Genomic DNA, 13,490 nt, shown 5'->3' with positions numbered 1-13,490 from the left:
CGGGCCGTCGTCGCCGCACGTTTTCACGGAGCCGTCGAAAACGTCGCAGTAGTACGTGGAATTCACTGTTTGGTTGGGTGGGGCGAATTCCTTGTGCACAATTCCCTTGGTATCAAAGAAAATGATGATCATGCTCTTCACTTTGCTTTTCACCGGTCTCGCTTTTATGGGTCTTGGAGAGCCCGAGCCCTTCCACTGGGACGATTGTACAGCTCATGCTCCGTCCCCCAAACTCTTGTTGAATCATTGCAAGGGTCTCCGTAGCACTTTTCCCGAGATTCGCACAGAATTTGATACACACACGCTGTTCTGTTCGCAGATCCATCGTAAAATCGGCACACACGAAACACAGAGTATGACGGAAATCACTGTGGACACGCAACACGTCCTCCGCGCTGAATGCCACTCCGCACACTGACTCATCACATATGCAGCTCTTGCCATTCAGCGGTGCAAAGATCTACTACTCATACTTTCCAGATGGCAGCACCAGTCCCGAAAGTTTTGGATTCCACCTCGTAAGTTGATGTATCAACGGTAACTGTCCAGCGAGTCTACATGAATGGGTTATCACTCACTGTCATATAATGTGGAGTAAGAGCAGTGGTCGTAAAAATATCCTAACCGATAGGGAGAGAAGATGAGTGTCAGACCTTGTTAATGGCGATCGGTTTCAAACCGGGAAGGAAATGTTGCTGACAGTGAATTCAGGTCCATCTCAACGTTGCTAAGATAACTGTATGCAACAGACCGGAGTCAAGTACCTTGCAAAAGGCCTTTTCTCACAGTGACACATAAAGCCGCACGTTCTCAGTGGATCAAAAATTTTTATCTCTGTGCTGCAGTTGATTAAATTTATTTCATTACTTATATATCTCTATAATTATCACTTATATCGTGATTTTCTCCATGAGAGAGAGTTTAATCAAATTATGGTGTTATTAAATTAACAATGTTACACTGAAGAACAGCATTTTGAAGTAGCTGAAGTGGAATAGCTCCAACATAGGAGTAACACTTGAGTGTCTTCATATTCCTGCCATTTGGTTTTTCCATTAACAATGTCCCAACATTTTAACTTGAGATAAGTGAACTATTTCCGCAATATCCTAACGCTCAACAGCCCACTTAACTGCACGTCTTCCATCGTAAGAACAAGATAGAAACCGGTTCGTAGCTGTGTGGAGGCGTGTAGAGTGATCCAACGAGTCGTGATTTTGGCTCCTTGCAAATGGTGCAAGTTGTCGATGGTAATGAACGCCTTAGGAGGCATTTCACCTGCGGTGTGTCGACATTGTAGTTGAGGCCGGATATGGGTCTGTTATGCTGTAGGGGTGTTTTTCGTACCATCACATGGCCCACTAATTCAAGTTATTGTGAACATGAACCAAGATGTATATTTTAACGTTGCCAGAGACCACATGCTGCAATTTCTTCTCCTTCTTCGTGATGAATATACTGTGAATGATAACAACCATGTTCGGGGGACAGTGCATATACTTTCCTGACCTGAGGAAAACTCAGCCACCATATCGCATCCCGACTGGCCCATAGAATCACGCCATCCCAGCACAGAAAATATCGAGAACTTTGTGTAACAGCGGTTAAACTTAGCGATCAACATCACTGAATTTTGCTAGCGCTACGTAAACTAATTATCAATGTATGACTGCAACTGCATATGGCATACATAAGCAAATTTTTTGAGTCTCCTCCTCGCCGAATTGAGGCCAATGGCAAGGCTAGAGGATATGATACACGGTATTAGCCTGGTGTGTCCTGGCGATGACGAACTTTTTGTCTTGTGTACTTATATAAATATACTGGGTGTAATGAGTAGAAGTACAGATTGTTTTCGTGACTGAGGACAGTGTATGGTACAACATTACATCAACATTTACTTCATTTGCAGACTCATAATTATAGCTTTTAGTACTAGTAAGTTTTTAGTTGTGATTGTACCTCCAAGTACATGTGGCAAGAGCAAGTCATTATTGCTTATTTTCCCCTCCGCAGTAGGTCAGGTTTTCAAGCTTGGACACATGGACGCAACGCAGCTAGCCTATACTGATAGGGATAGTTCTCATTGTAGTGCAGTTACGACCCAGCACAAAACATTATGTCGTAAAATTTGTGACATATTTGTGGGAAGACTTGTACACAGATTGTGTACATATTAAGGTACCAACGATCACAATATCTGCACTTATACCCTTGACACCCTGTGTAACGATGAGTCAAAATACACTCCTGGAAATGGAAAAAAGAACACATTGACACCGGTGTGTCAGACCCACCATACTTGCTCCGGACACTGCGAGAGGGTTGTACAAGCAATGATCACACGCACGGCACAGCGGACACACCAGGAACCGCGGTGTTGGCCGTCGAATGGCGCTAGCTGCGCAGCATTTGTGCACCGCCGCCGTCAGTGTCAGCCAGTTTGCCGTGGCATACGGAGCTCCATCGCAGTCTTTAACACTGGTAGCATGCCGCGACAGCGTGGACGTGAACCGTATGTGCAGTTGACGGACTTTGAGCGAGGGCGTATAGTGGGCATGCGGGAGGCCGGGTGGACGTACCGCCGAATTGCTCAACACGTGGGGCGTGAGGTCTCCACAGTACATCGATGTTGTCGCCAGTGGTCGGCGGAAGGTGCACGTGCCCGTCGACCTGGGACCGGACCGCAGCGACGCACGGATGCACGCCAAGACCGTAGGATCCTACGCAGTGCCGTAGGGGACCGCACCGCCACTTCCCAGCAAATTAGGGACACTGTTGCTCCTGGGGTATCGGCGAGGACCATTCGCAACCGTCTCCATGAAGCTGGGCTACGGTCCCGCACACCGTTAGGCCGTCTTCCGCTCACGCCCCAACATCGTGCAGCCCGCCTCCAGTGGTGTCGCGACAGGCGTGAATGGAGGGACGAATGGAGACGTGTCGTCTTCAGCGATGAGAGTCGCTTCTGCCTTGGTGCCAATGATGGTCGTATGCGTGTTTGGCGCCGTGCAGGTGAGCGCCACAATCAGGACTGCATACGACCGAGGCACACAGGGCCAACACCCGGCATCATGGTGTGGGGAGCGATCTCCTACACTGGCCGTACACCACTGGTGATCGTCGAGGGGACACTGAATAGTGCACGGTACATCCAAACCGTCATCGAACCCATCGTTCTACCATTCCTAGACCGGCAAGGGAACTTGCTGTTCCAACAGGACAATGCACGTCCGCATGTATCCCGTGCCACCCAACGTGCTCTAGAAGGTGTAAGTCAACTACCCTGGCCAGCAAGATCTCCGGATCTGTCCCCCATTGAGCATGTTTGGGACTGGATGAAGCGTCGTCTCACGCGGTCTGCACGTCCAGCACGAACGCTGGTCCAACTGAGGCGCCAAGTGGAAATGGCATGGCAAGCCGTTCCACAGGACTACATCCAGCATCTCTACGATCGTCTCCATGGGAGAATAGCAGCCTGCATTGCTGCGAAAGGTGGATATACACTGTACTAGTGCCGACATTGTGCATGCTCTGTTGCCTGTGTCTATGTGCCTGTGGTTCTGTCAGTGTGATCATGTGATGTATCTGACCCCAGGAATGTGTCAATAAAGTTTCCCCTTCCTGGGACAATGAATTCACGGTGTTCTTATTTCAATTTCCAGGAGTGTATTATGACCACCAACTTTAGCGTGACCGAATGGTGCCTGGTGATGTTGGCACGTGACGCGGTAAGGGGCCGACGGGAATGCGAAATCATTCTGTTGTCTGCAAATGAGGAAATCGACGGACATAAAAGACTCTGATAAGGACAGATTGTTGTAGCATTGCGTCTGAGAACGAGCACCTTGGAAACGGCGAAGCTGGTCAGCTATTAGCCCGCTACTGTCATGAGCACTTTGTTATGGAAAGTGGTTGAAGGACAGTACAGCGCTGCTGCAGGCACAAGTGTTGCGGAGTACACCGTTCAGCGCACATTGTTGGACAGGATCTCTCTAGCAGTTGATCCATACGTGTTCTCTTACTGACCCACCCCCCTCGCAAACTACGGCAGCAGTGGGCACGGAATTTTCAAAATTGGACTTTGGACCAATAGAAAAGTTTCACCTTACCGGATGACTCACATTTCCTTACACATCAGGTCGATCGTCATGCATTGTGACCGAGATTCGACCACATGTAGAAAACGACTCGAAAGAAACCTGATGAGGCTGGACCAACTCGTCTGGAGCCGTCAACAGTGGATCGCCGAGTGTGAACAGAAAAAACAACAACAAGAAAACAGACAAGTGGAGTCGGCACCACGGATGAACAACGACCAGTGATTAATCCAACAGAGAGAGAGAGAGAGAGAGAGAGAGAGAGAGAGGAAGTGAATACATCACAAAGTCCTGTGCGCAGCAGAGCTTACAGGGCAGGCGCAGGCTCGAATTGGCCGGCGATTTGGCGTGTGGCGCCACAGCAAGGCGGTGCTAGCACTCGAGGTTATAACATGTCCACCTACCGGCCGAGATGCAGTTCCATGCTCTCCGTCGGGCGAGCCGTGATACGAGATCTGGATGTGCTGTCAACCAGGCGAAGAGCTGCTCGAAACATGCATTGCTTCAAGGATAAAGGCCGGTAGGAGCAGTTTTATGCCAGAAGAGACATATGCCTGGACTTCCGTGGCTCCTACGATAGCCTGGCGCGGTGGCCGAGCCGTTCTAGGCCCTTCAGTCTGGAACCGCGCGACTGCTACGGTCGCAGGTTCGAATCCTGCCTCGGGCATGGATGTGTGTGATGTCCTTAGGTTAGTTAGGTTTAAGTAGTTCTAAGTTCTAGGGGACTGATGACCTCAGATGTTAAGTCCCATAGTGCACAGAGCCAATTGAACCACTTGCTCCTACGATAGTAATCGAAGACACCATGACAGCTGTGGGATACGTGAACATTATTGTGGTTTGTGAGCCTTTTTTGCGTACCAACTGCATTCCTTCATGCTTGATGTTTTCCTCGAAGGCGATGGCACTTTCCGGAAGGAAAACTGCCAGTGTCACAACGCCAGAATCGTATCATATTTCTTTGAGGTGCATGATAATGAACTCAAGTTGACTTCTTGGATACTAAATTTACTTGGACTGAACGCAATGAGTACCATCTGGGACGCTATCAGGCGCAAGCTCCATATCCATCAGCTACCGACCTGTATTTTTATGGAATTGTATGGCGCATGCACAAGCATACCTCACAAGGGAATCTCCCCATCGCACGCCCCTCAGATTTAGTGGTAAGACGGTCTGAGGCGTAGCTCCGTACACCGATCCTGCCTTGGAGGCGGTTAAGTGGGAGATGTGTCTCAGAGCTGGACAGTGACAGATGGTGACGCGAAACTGGACGCGCACGTAGTTTATGTGTCAGCCGATAGAGGACAATATTAGATAGGGGGACTGTGATTTTAGTTTCGATTGTGCCCACTAGAGTGCACTAAAGTAATAGAATGTTTTTCATAAACTGTTCTAGTATTTTCATACAGTGTTATTATGTCTTTTTGTGTATGTAAAATGTTATAAATGTGTTTTAGCAGTATGAAGGATGCGTGAGTGTGGTTTAAGGTTAATATGAAGATAATTGTTTAACGAGTTATGTAGTAGGATTTAGTGTGGGAACATTTCGAAGAAGTATGGATATGGACAAATAGGATTTTTGTAGAATAGATTTGTAAAGTAAGTTTATGGTAAAGGGAAAGTTAATTCAGGTATAAATAACAATAGTAAATAACTTTACGCATAAACAAAACTTCAGCATATTAGATAATTACGTCGGTAAAATGTGCAGTCGTTAGGTTTACTATTTTGCCATTGGTTATTGATGAAAAGCGCGGATTGACGCGGGAGAGTGTTGTTTTGCTATTGGCTGTTGAGTAAACCAATATTCTTCGCGCGCCTTTCTCTGCTGATAGAGAAGACTTAGAGTATTCTAGAGAAGAGTGGGAGCCTAGCCATGAAACAGTTCGGACGTGTGTAATAGTAGTTCCGATGGAAACGATAAGTTGCCCGATCTATCAGTGTTTCATACATCAAAAGTGTGGTAAAGTGAAGGCATAATTATTCCGATGGGCGTGTAGAAATTTCGGAATTTTTAAATGAATTTTGTGACGAGAAAATACATATATTCCGCGTGGCGTATTGAGCAGGTCGGTGGCTAAAAACTGTGACTGCATTAGGTACCGAAGGCTTAATATTTGGCGAGCATTCTCAATCAAAAACAAAAAAATGGTTCAAATGGCTCTGAGCACTATGGGACTCAACTGCTGTGGTGTGGTCATAAGTCCCCTAGAACTTAGAACTACTTAAACCTAACTAACCTAAGGACAGCACACAACACCCAGCCATCACGAGGCAGAGAAAATCCCTGACCCCGCCGGGAATCGAACCCGGGAACCCGGGCGTGGGAAGCGAGAACGCTACCGCACGACCACGAGATGCGGGCCAATCAAAAACAATCAGTATTTTTGTAGCTATTCCGTTTTCGGGAAATGCAACACCATAAACTTACTAATATGTGTGAAAGGGATTGTGAGTGACTATGTTAATACTAGCACGGGCTTGGCAGTGATACTTTTTCACCTACGTTTCAGAATATATTAATTGAGGACAAAATTTTGAATCTTTCATTTCGTGTGAAAACCTTCTCCCGAAACGTAGATTAGTGACTTTAATTGCAGCCTGGTTCACATCGAAGTACAATAGGTTTCGCTCGGCTTCCCTACTGATGATATGCTGAGACAATGTTCACAGGTAGGTGCAGGTTCGTCATAAAGGGACGGAAAGAACCGCGCCGTCGCAGGTCCAGTGGATAGACAAAAACTGAACACAGATCAAGCATGAAAATAGAAAGAAGGTGTACTGAACTGTGAAAAAAAGCAAAATAGGAACAGTGAACGGTCTAAACCTACAGGTGCAATATTGGGGTAATATAGTTGTGGTGTCGTGTTTAAGTAGTCCGGCTTTCGCAGCCGTGCATTGTGGACGTGCTGTTGTTTCCGCCTGCGGAGCGCACCCACTCGCTGTTGTTTACATTTCAGCGGCCGTCACTTGCGTGTCGCTTACGTGTAGCAGAACCATGGCCAACCGTTTTAGAAGATCAACACTACGATTCAGCTACTGCAACGACTACACACGATCAAAGGCCTTGGAAGTGGAACGCTTCCTACGCGACGTTGCTAAGATCCCAGCTTCCGACATCTTGGGCATCCATTTGTCCATATTAAGCAGGTCGGTGTTCGTCAAAGCCGCCAATGACGCGGTGTGCGGAAGAATACTTCGTGACACTAAACATGGACTACGCTTTTGCCACGCCGACGGAAATGTTGGTGCGGTTACCGTCGACCAAGCAGGCGTGGGAATGCGCACCATACGAGTTTTCGAACGCACGTTCGAGCTCCCGGCGGAAGACGTTATCGCGGCTTTCCGCTCCTATGGCACTATTTTTGGCCACACTGCCGAACGCTGGGCGCAGTTCCACACGTAACCCGTTCTTAACGGTGTACGACAGATCACCATCGACCTTCATCGCCACGTGCCTTACCTTAGGGTGCCTTGCGGTCGTCATACACGACTGCCAACACAAGACCTGTTCAGGGTGCGGCAAGGAAAGCCACCTTAGGTCTGAGTGTCTTCAGCGACGAATCATCCAATTGCCAGCAGCTACCGTGGCGTCTCCGACTCCAACAACGGTTTTACCGATCACCTACACATCGGCGCTCTCTTCTCCTCCCACCTGCCACCGCCCGTCGGACCATGTATCGGTGATCCTTCCTACTGCTACGGATACTGCCGGGGTAGACGCGTCGCGCTCACAACCTAACGCTACTCCGGCGCCTCTACCAACAGCGACGACTTCCGATCCCCACCCGGCCGATGATCTGGACGCTCCTTCACTTATCGTTCTCACGACGGCCTTCCTCCCAGAGCGTCGCGACTGCGTGCCGTCTTCCGACACAGAGCGACGAACACGCAAACAACGTTCACCTGAAAGTCGCAAGAGGAGGCGCCATACATTCTCGGAACGAGACGGATCACCTCCCCCGAGGGTCCAGAGGCCGTCCGACCCGATTAGGCCTCGGAGAACCTGCACGACGACACGAATGACGACAACAGGACGCCGGCTGTGGCTGTGCCGGTGCCTACTCTGCAGGCTTGCCCAGGTGCACGTGAGCCAATAGACTCCACCGTTGCGACTACCGCCGAGACGTCCTCCGCTCCTACGAACGAAGTGGAACGTAAAAACATCACAACGATAAAAACATCACAACGACAGTGCCTTCAATGGCGTGCAGTAACGAAGTCGATGAAGGCTCGGACCAAACGCTGGGGACAGAGTTACCCCAGACAGAAGCCTAGTTACGCCGCCGATAACGCCGTCTGGTGATGTACGGCATGACTCGCCGTTGCCTCGTCCCTCTTCACCCTACGCTGATGGAGTTCCCTCCACGGCGGGGTACGACTCCAAACCTACCGAGTAGCGACGATCAACACTAACACCATTAGCTCCCCCGTGAAACTGATGCGAGAGATGATATGGACATCGGACGTCGACATCGCGCTACTACAGGAAGTACACTTGGCACACTTCCAGACGACGCGGGATACAACGCTTATCCTTCTCCTGGTGACCACCTGGGACGAGGCGTAGCCACCTACGCCCGAGAAGGGATTCCACTGGCTGATGTCACATACCTTCTATCCGCCAGAGGTATGGCCGTCACCGTCATGGGGACGCGTAATGTCAACATTTACGCTCCGTCAGGCTCCATCCGCAGACGCGACAGGGCACACTTCTATTCAGAAGAAATCACCCCTTTGTTTCTTGGACGCTGTGACCATTACTTGCTTGGGGGTGATTTTAAGTGTGTCCTGTACCCTAAGGATCAAATGCCCCACTACAACACCTGTCAAGAACTGCGTCTTGTCATCCGTGATCTGTTGCTCCACGACCCTTGGGAAGTTCGCACGGCGACGCGCCTGGACACACTTACCAGACGAGTCACTCCGCGAGCCGCCTTGATAGGATTTACGTCTCTCGGGAACTCACACCTGCAGTCCAAGGTGCAGAACTTTGGCCCCTGGCCTTTTCGGACCACTATGCCTACATCTACAACATTCTCCTCCCCTAGCAGGTGGTCTGGCGCAGTCGTGCACCGTGGAAGCGAAACACCTCCCATCTTCATGATCCCGAATGTCTTAAGCGTGTTACCGAGACATGGGACACCTGTGAACGTCGCTTACCTAAGTACTGCACGACCCTGACTTGGTGGCTGGCATGTGCCAAACTAGCCATTCGACGTACCTTCGTTCAGTATGGCAAGGAAGTAGCTGCATGGCGCCGGCACACTACTGACTGTTTCTACGCCGTTCTCCGCGACCTGGACGCCCAGCCGCCCACCCCCCACACCCAGAGGGAACGCATCAGGATTAAGACAGAAATTGTAACGTTGACACGCAGTAGACTGCAGGGGGCGATGCTGCGGACCTGACGTCAAGATTCAGCGGAACAAGAACATCCTACCATGCATCATATCACCTCCGATAGGAAACACCGACGACAACGACTCATCACCGAGGTCTACACCTGTCGGGCCCAGCAAGTCACCTGCCAAATAGTCAGTACCTTTGAAGACCAGTATTGCACAATGTACCAGGAGGACACTACCAACAACCACGCTCAGGCGTCTGTGTTACCACACATAACTCGCACCCTAGTCAGCGACGAAGCGGACGACCTGATGGAACAAGTTATGCGTGACGAAGTCCACGCTGCAATCAACAAAGGTGCTCTGAATAAGTCACCTGGTGTCGACGGATTGCCGATAGAATTTTATAGCGCTTTCCTCGCACTAATGGCGTCACAGTGGACAACAATGTTTCATGAAGTGATGACCGTGGGGAACGCCGTACCGCCGACGTTTGTCACGGGAATCATTATACCCATCCACAAACTGACACCGGGAGTGACGACAGCACATTACCGTCCCCTGACTCTGCTTAACGCAGACGATAAAATTTTTACGCGACTCCTGGCGACGCGATGCCGCAAGATCCTGCCTAGTATTCTATCCCCGGAACAGACAACTCCGGGTGGCTCAGTTAATATACAAACGGCCACAGGAGAATGTAGTGATTTAATTGCAGTGGCAGCGGCGTGCAGACTCCGCGCCGCGGTGGTTGCCATTGATTTTGACAGCGCATTCGACAAGGTGCGGCATCGTTTTCTGTTCTCAGTGATGAGCCAAATGAGTTTTCCACCAGTCTTTATCGATGTCATCCGGCACTTGTACGGCACCGCCGAGTCACGGACTCAGGTCAATAGCCGTGTGGCGGGATCAGTGACGATTTGACGTTCCGTAAGGCAAGGTTGCCAACTTTCTACCTTACTCTATGCTATAAACCTGGAGCCACTTATCGGGGGTCTGACGAGCCATCTTTCTGGTCTCACTTTGCGACAGCACGGTTTTCGGTGTCGTGCGTATGCGGACGACCTCCTCCTCTTGGTCTGCTCACGGTATAAAACATAAACGGTGCTTGATTTGATATCAACGTACGGAACTGCAGTGGGCAGTAACATGAATGTGGCTAAATCCACGGCGATGTCTAGTGGACGCGGCCTCTAACACGACAACTTCACACCTCTCCCGTGTTTACAGAAACTACGATACCTTGGTATCAGTTTCACCTCCACCGTGCGCCGCTCCACTACCATCAATTTTCGGCGTGCACTCCAAATTATCCGCACGGCGGTGCGACAAAATCTCCTCCGCCGACTCGATTCTTTACAACGTGTCCAATACCTCAATAAACATGTGGCGTCCAAAATGGTCCACATCGCGCAGGTACTCCCGCTGCCGTCAGTTATTGAACGCAGCCTCCAGGCTGCTTTCGGATACTTTCTTACGGCTGGTACGCTCTTTAAGGTCCGCTACGACACGCTCACCCTTCCCCCGCAAGCGGGAGGCCTCGGCCTTGTCAATGTGCGACTCCCAGCGGCGTCCTTGTACATGTCCACCATGCACAAGCAGTGGCACGGGGGCACCTCCCTTACGAGCAGCTTGCTGGAAATTCTTATGCTCGCGACCATAACGCCACCAGTACCAGTTGGACACATCATGCACCATCTGACGCACATTTCTGATTTCACCATCGACTTCAGTTATGCTCACACACAGTTACCGAACACGCGTTCTCCTCGACCTAAAGATTTTTACGCCCCACTGATTCGTTACAGATCCAGCAATAACATCGAACTCAGACATCCATCGCCGGCCGGGGTGGCCGAGCGGTTCTAGGCGCTACTGTTTGGAACTGCGCGACCGCTACGGTCGCAGGTTCGAATCCTGCCAGCCGGCCGGAGTGGCCGTGCGGTTCTAGGCGCTACAGTCTGGAACCGAGCGACCGCTACGGTCGCAGGTTCAAATCCTGCCTCGGGCATGGATGTGTGTGATGTCCTTAGGTTAGTTAGGTTTAATTAGTTCTAAGTTCTCGGCGACTGATGACCTCAGAAGTTAAATCGCATAGTGCTCAGAGCCATTTGAACCATTTTGAATCCTGCCTCGGGCATGGATGTGTGTGATGTCCTTAGGTTAGTTAGGTTTAAGTAGTTCTAAGTTCTAGGGGACAGATGACCTCAGAAGTTAAGTCCCATAGTGCTCAGTGCCATTTGAACCATCAGACATCCATCCAAGCGGTGGCCCACGGTTTAGCGTCATATCCACCAGCCTTTCCTTCCTTCTAACGTCCGGGCAACATGGTTCCACGTCGCAAGTGGAAAATTCGCTACAAATCAACGTCTTCACGCCATCGGACTAACGGACTTTTTTTTCACTAGCTGCTTATATTTTATGACCCACCGTCAAATTTCTTATGGTGGGTTGTATGTTGCCACTTAGGCGCTGTGACTGGGTCCGGGGTCCGGTGTGACTGGAAGTAACACCACCCCGGCTCCCGTCCCCACTCACACCGTTGCTCGTGTCCCGCCACGTGGAGGCGGGCTCTATTTGTTTACATCCATTTGATATCTTTTTTTGTGCAGCATTAGAAAAACTTATAACTAATACAAAATCAAGTGAGATATTAATAAACAAAACGAAATTAAATATTTAGAAAGAAGGAAGGAAGAGAATTGAATAGAGAAGAGATAGGTATAATATTGCCCGCCACCTGGTTGTGGGCGGCGGCCCGGGTCTTGGAATGACCCTCAAGACGCTGGCCGTCGCTCACCATGCCTTTAACATCTTCAATCCTAAAAACTAACTTAACTAGAAGAGATTATGGTACGTTAAAGCTAGAAACTAAGACTAAGACCTCCATGTCCAGCCTGCTAAACTACTTACGATATACAATAGAGAGGTAACTGATTTTGTGCTTGGCTCAAAGTAATAAGGTAATGACGCTAACGGTTTGTGTTGAGCCTACAAGGCTCCTAGTAGAGTACATCAGGTGCAAGCACCTCCCGGCCCGCCGACAACACGACGTGAACGGTGGTTTTCCCCGATCTACCATAGGTATCCGTCAGGTTGAGCTCAAAAGAGAGGAACCACAATTAAGATCCTTCCATCCAGGCCGTGCGCCGCCTCTTACCAGGGGGCGTAGGTCCCTTGAAGAGGTGCCTAACTTTAAGCTTCAGATCAGAAGTTATTAGTGTAGTGGAGGTTGAGGTATAGGCTGTGTAGGTTGGTTGTACAAACAATTCACGCTGAGCCAATGAGTCTTACAGTGATACGTGGTGTGGCAGTTAGCACCTTCCGGCCCTGCCAGCAACACAGCCTGAACGGTGGTTTTCCCCCATCTACCATAGGTATCCGTCGGGTTGGGCCCAAAAGAGAGGGACCACAATTAAGATCCTTCCATCCAGACTGTGCGCTGCCTCTTAACGGAAGGCGTAGGTCCCTTGAAGAGGTACCTAGCTTTAAGCTCTTATTAGACATGGAGGTGATGTTAACTATTTACATATAAGGTGCAATCTGTTTTTAGGATTGTGTGTGACTTGTGCACCTCTTTTCGGTTGTTCCAGACTGTTCTTTGAAGTTGACTTGGTTGACACTATGGATCATCCGCAATGGACGCTTCAATATCTGTGTTGGTGCCCTGGTCTGTATCTGTTTCTTCTTTATCACTCGTGGTGCTAATCATATCTGTGTCCCCCTGGGCATCGTGATGTCTGTTTGGACCGACTTGCCTTCGGTAGGGTCTGTTGCGCAAGTATTCTATTTGTTGGATCTTCGAGATTTCGTCAGTTAGTTTGTTGAGTTCAGTCCACCTTTCCGGGTCGCGTATTATGGCATGTAGTTCGTTCTGTGTGTTCAGGCGATTTACGTGTACTGTGTGTCTTGTGTTCGTGCGTTGTCCGCAGAATAAGACAGTATGTTCAGGGGAACCTTCTTCCCCGCATGTGCATCTATTAGTCTGCTGCAGACTCACGCGGTACAGGTGCGTGGGATAAGGGCCATATTCTTTGATGAA

This window comes from Schistocerca nitens, chromosome 3 (genome assembly GCF_023898315.1).
Source record: "Schistocerca nitens isolate TAMUIC-IGC-003100 chromosome 3, iqSchNite1.1, whole genome shotgun sequence".
Taxonomy (NCBI): domain Eukaryota; kingdom Metazoa; phylum Arthropoda; class Insecta; order Orthoptera; family Acrididae; genus Schistocerca; species Schistocerca nitens.
This window is presented reverse-complemented; position numbering follows the sequence as displayed.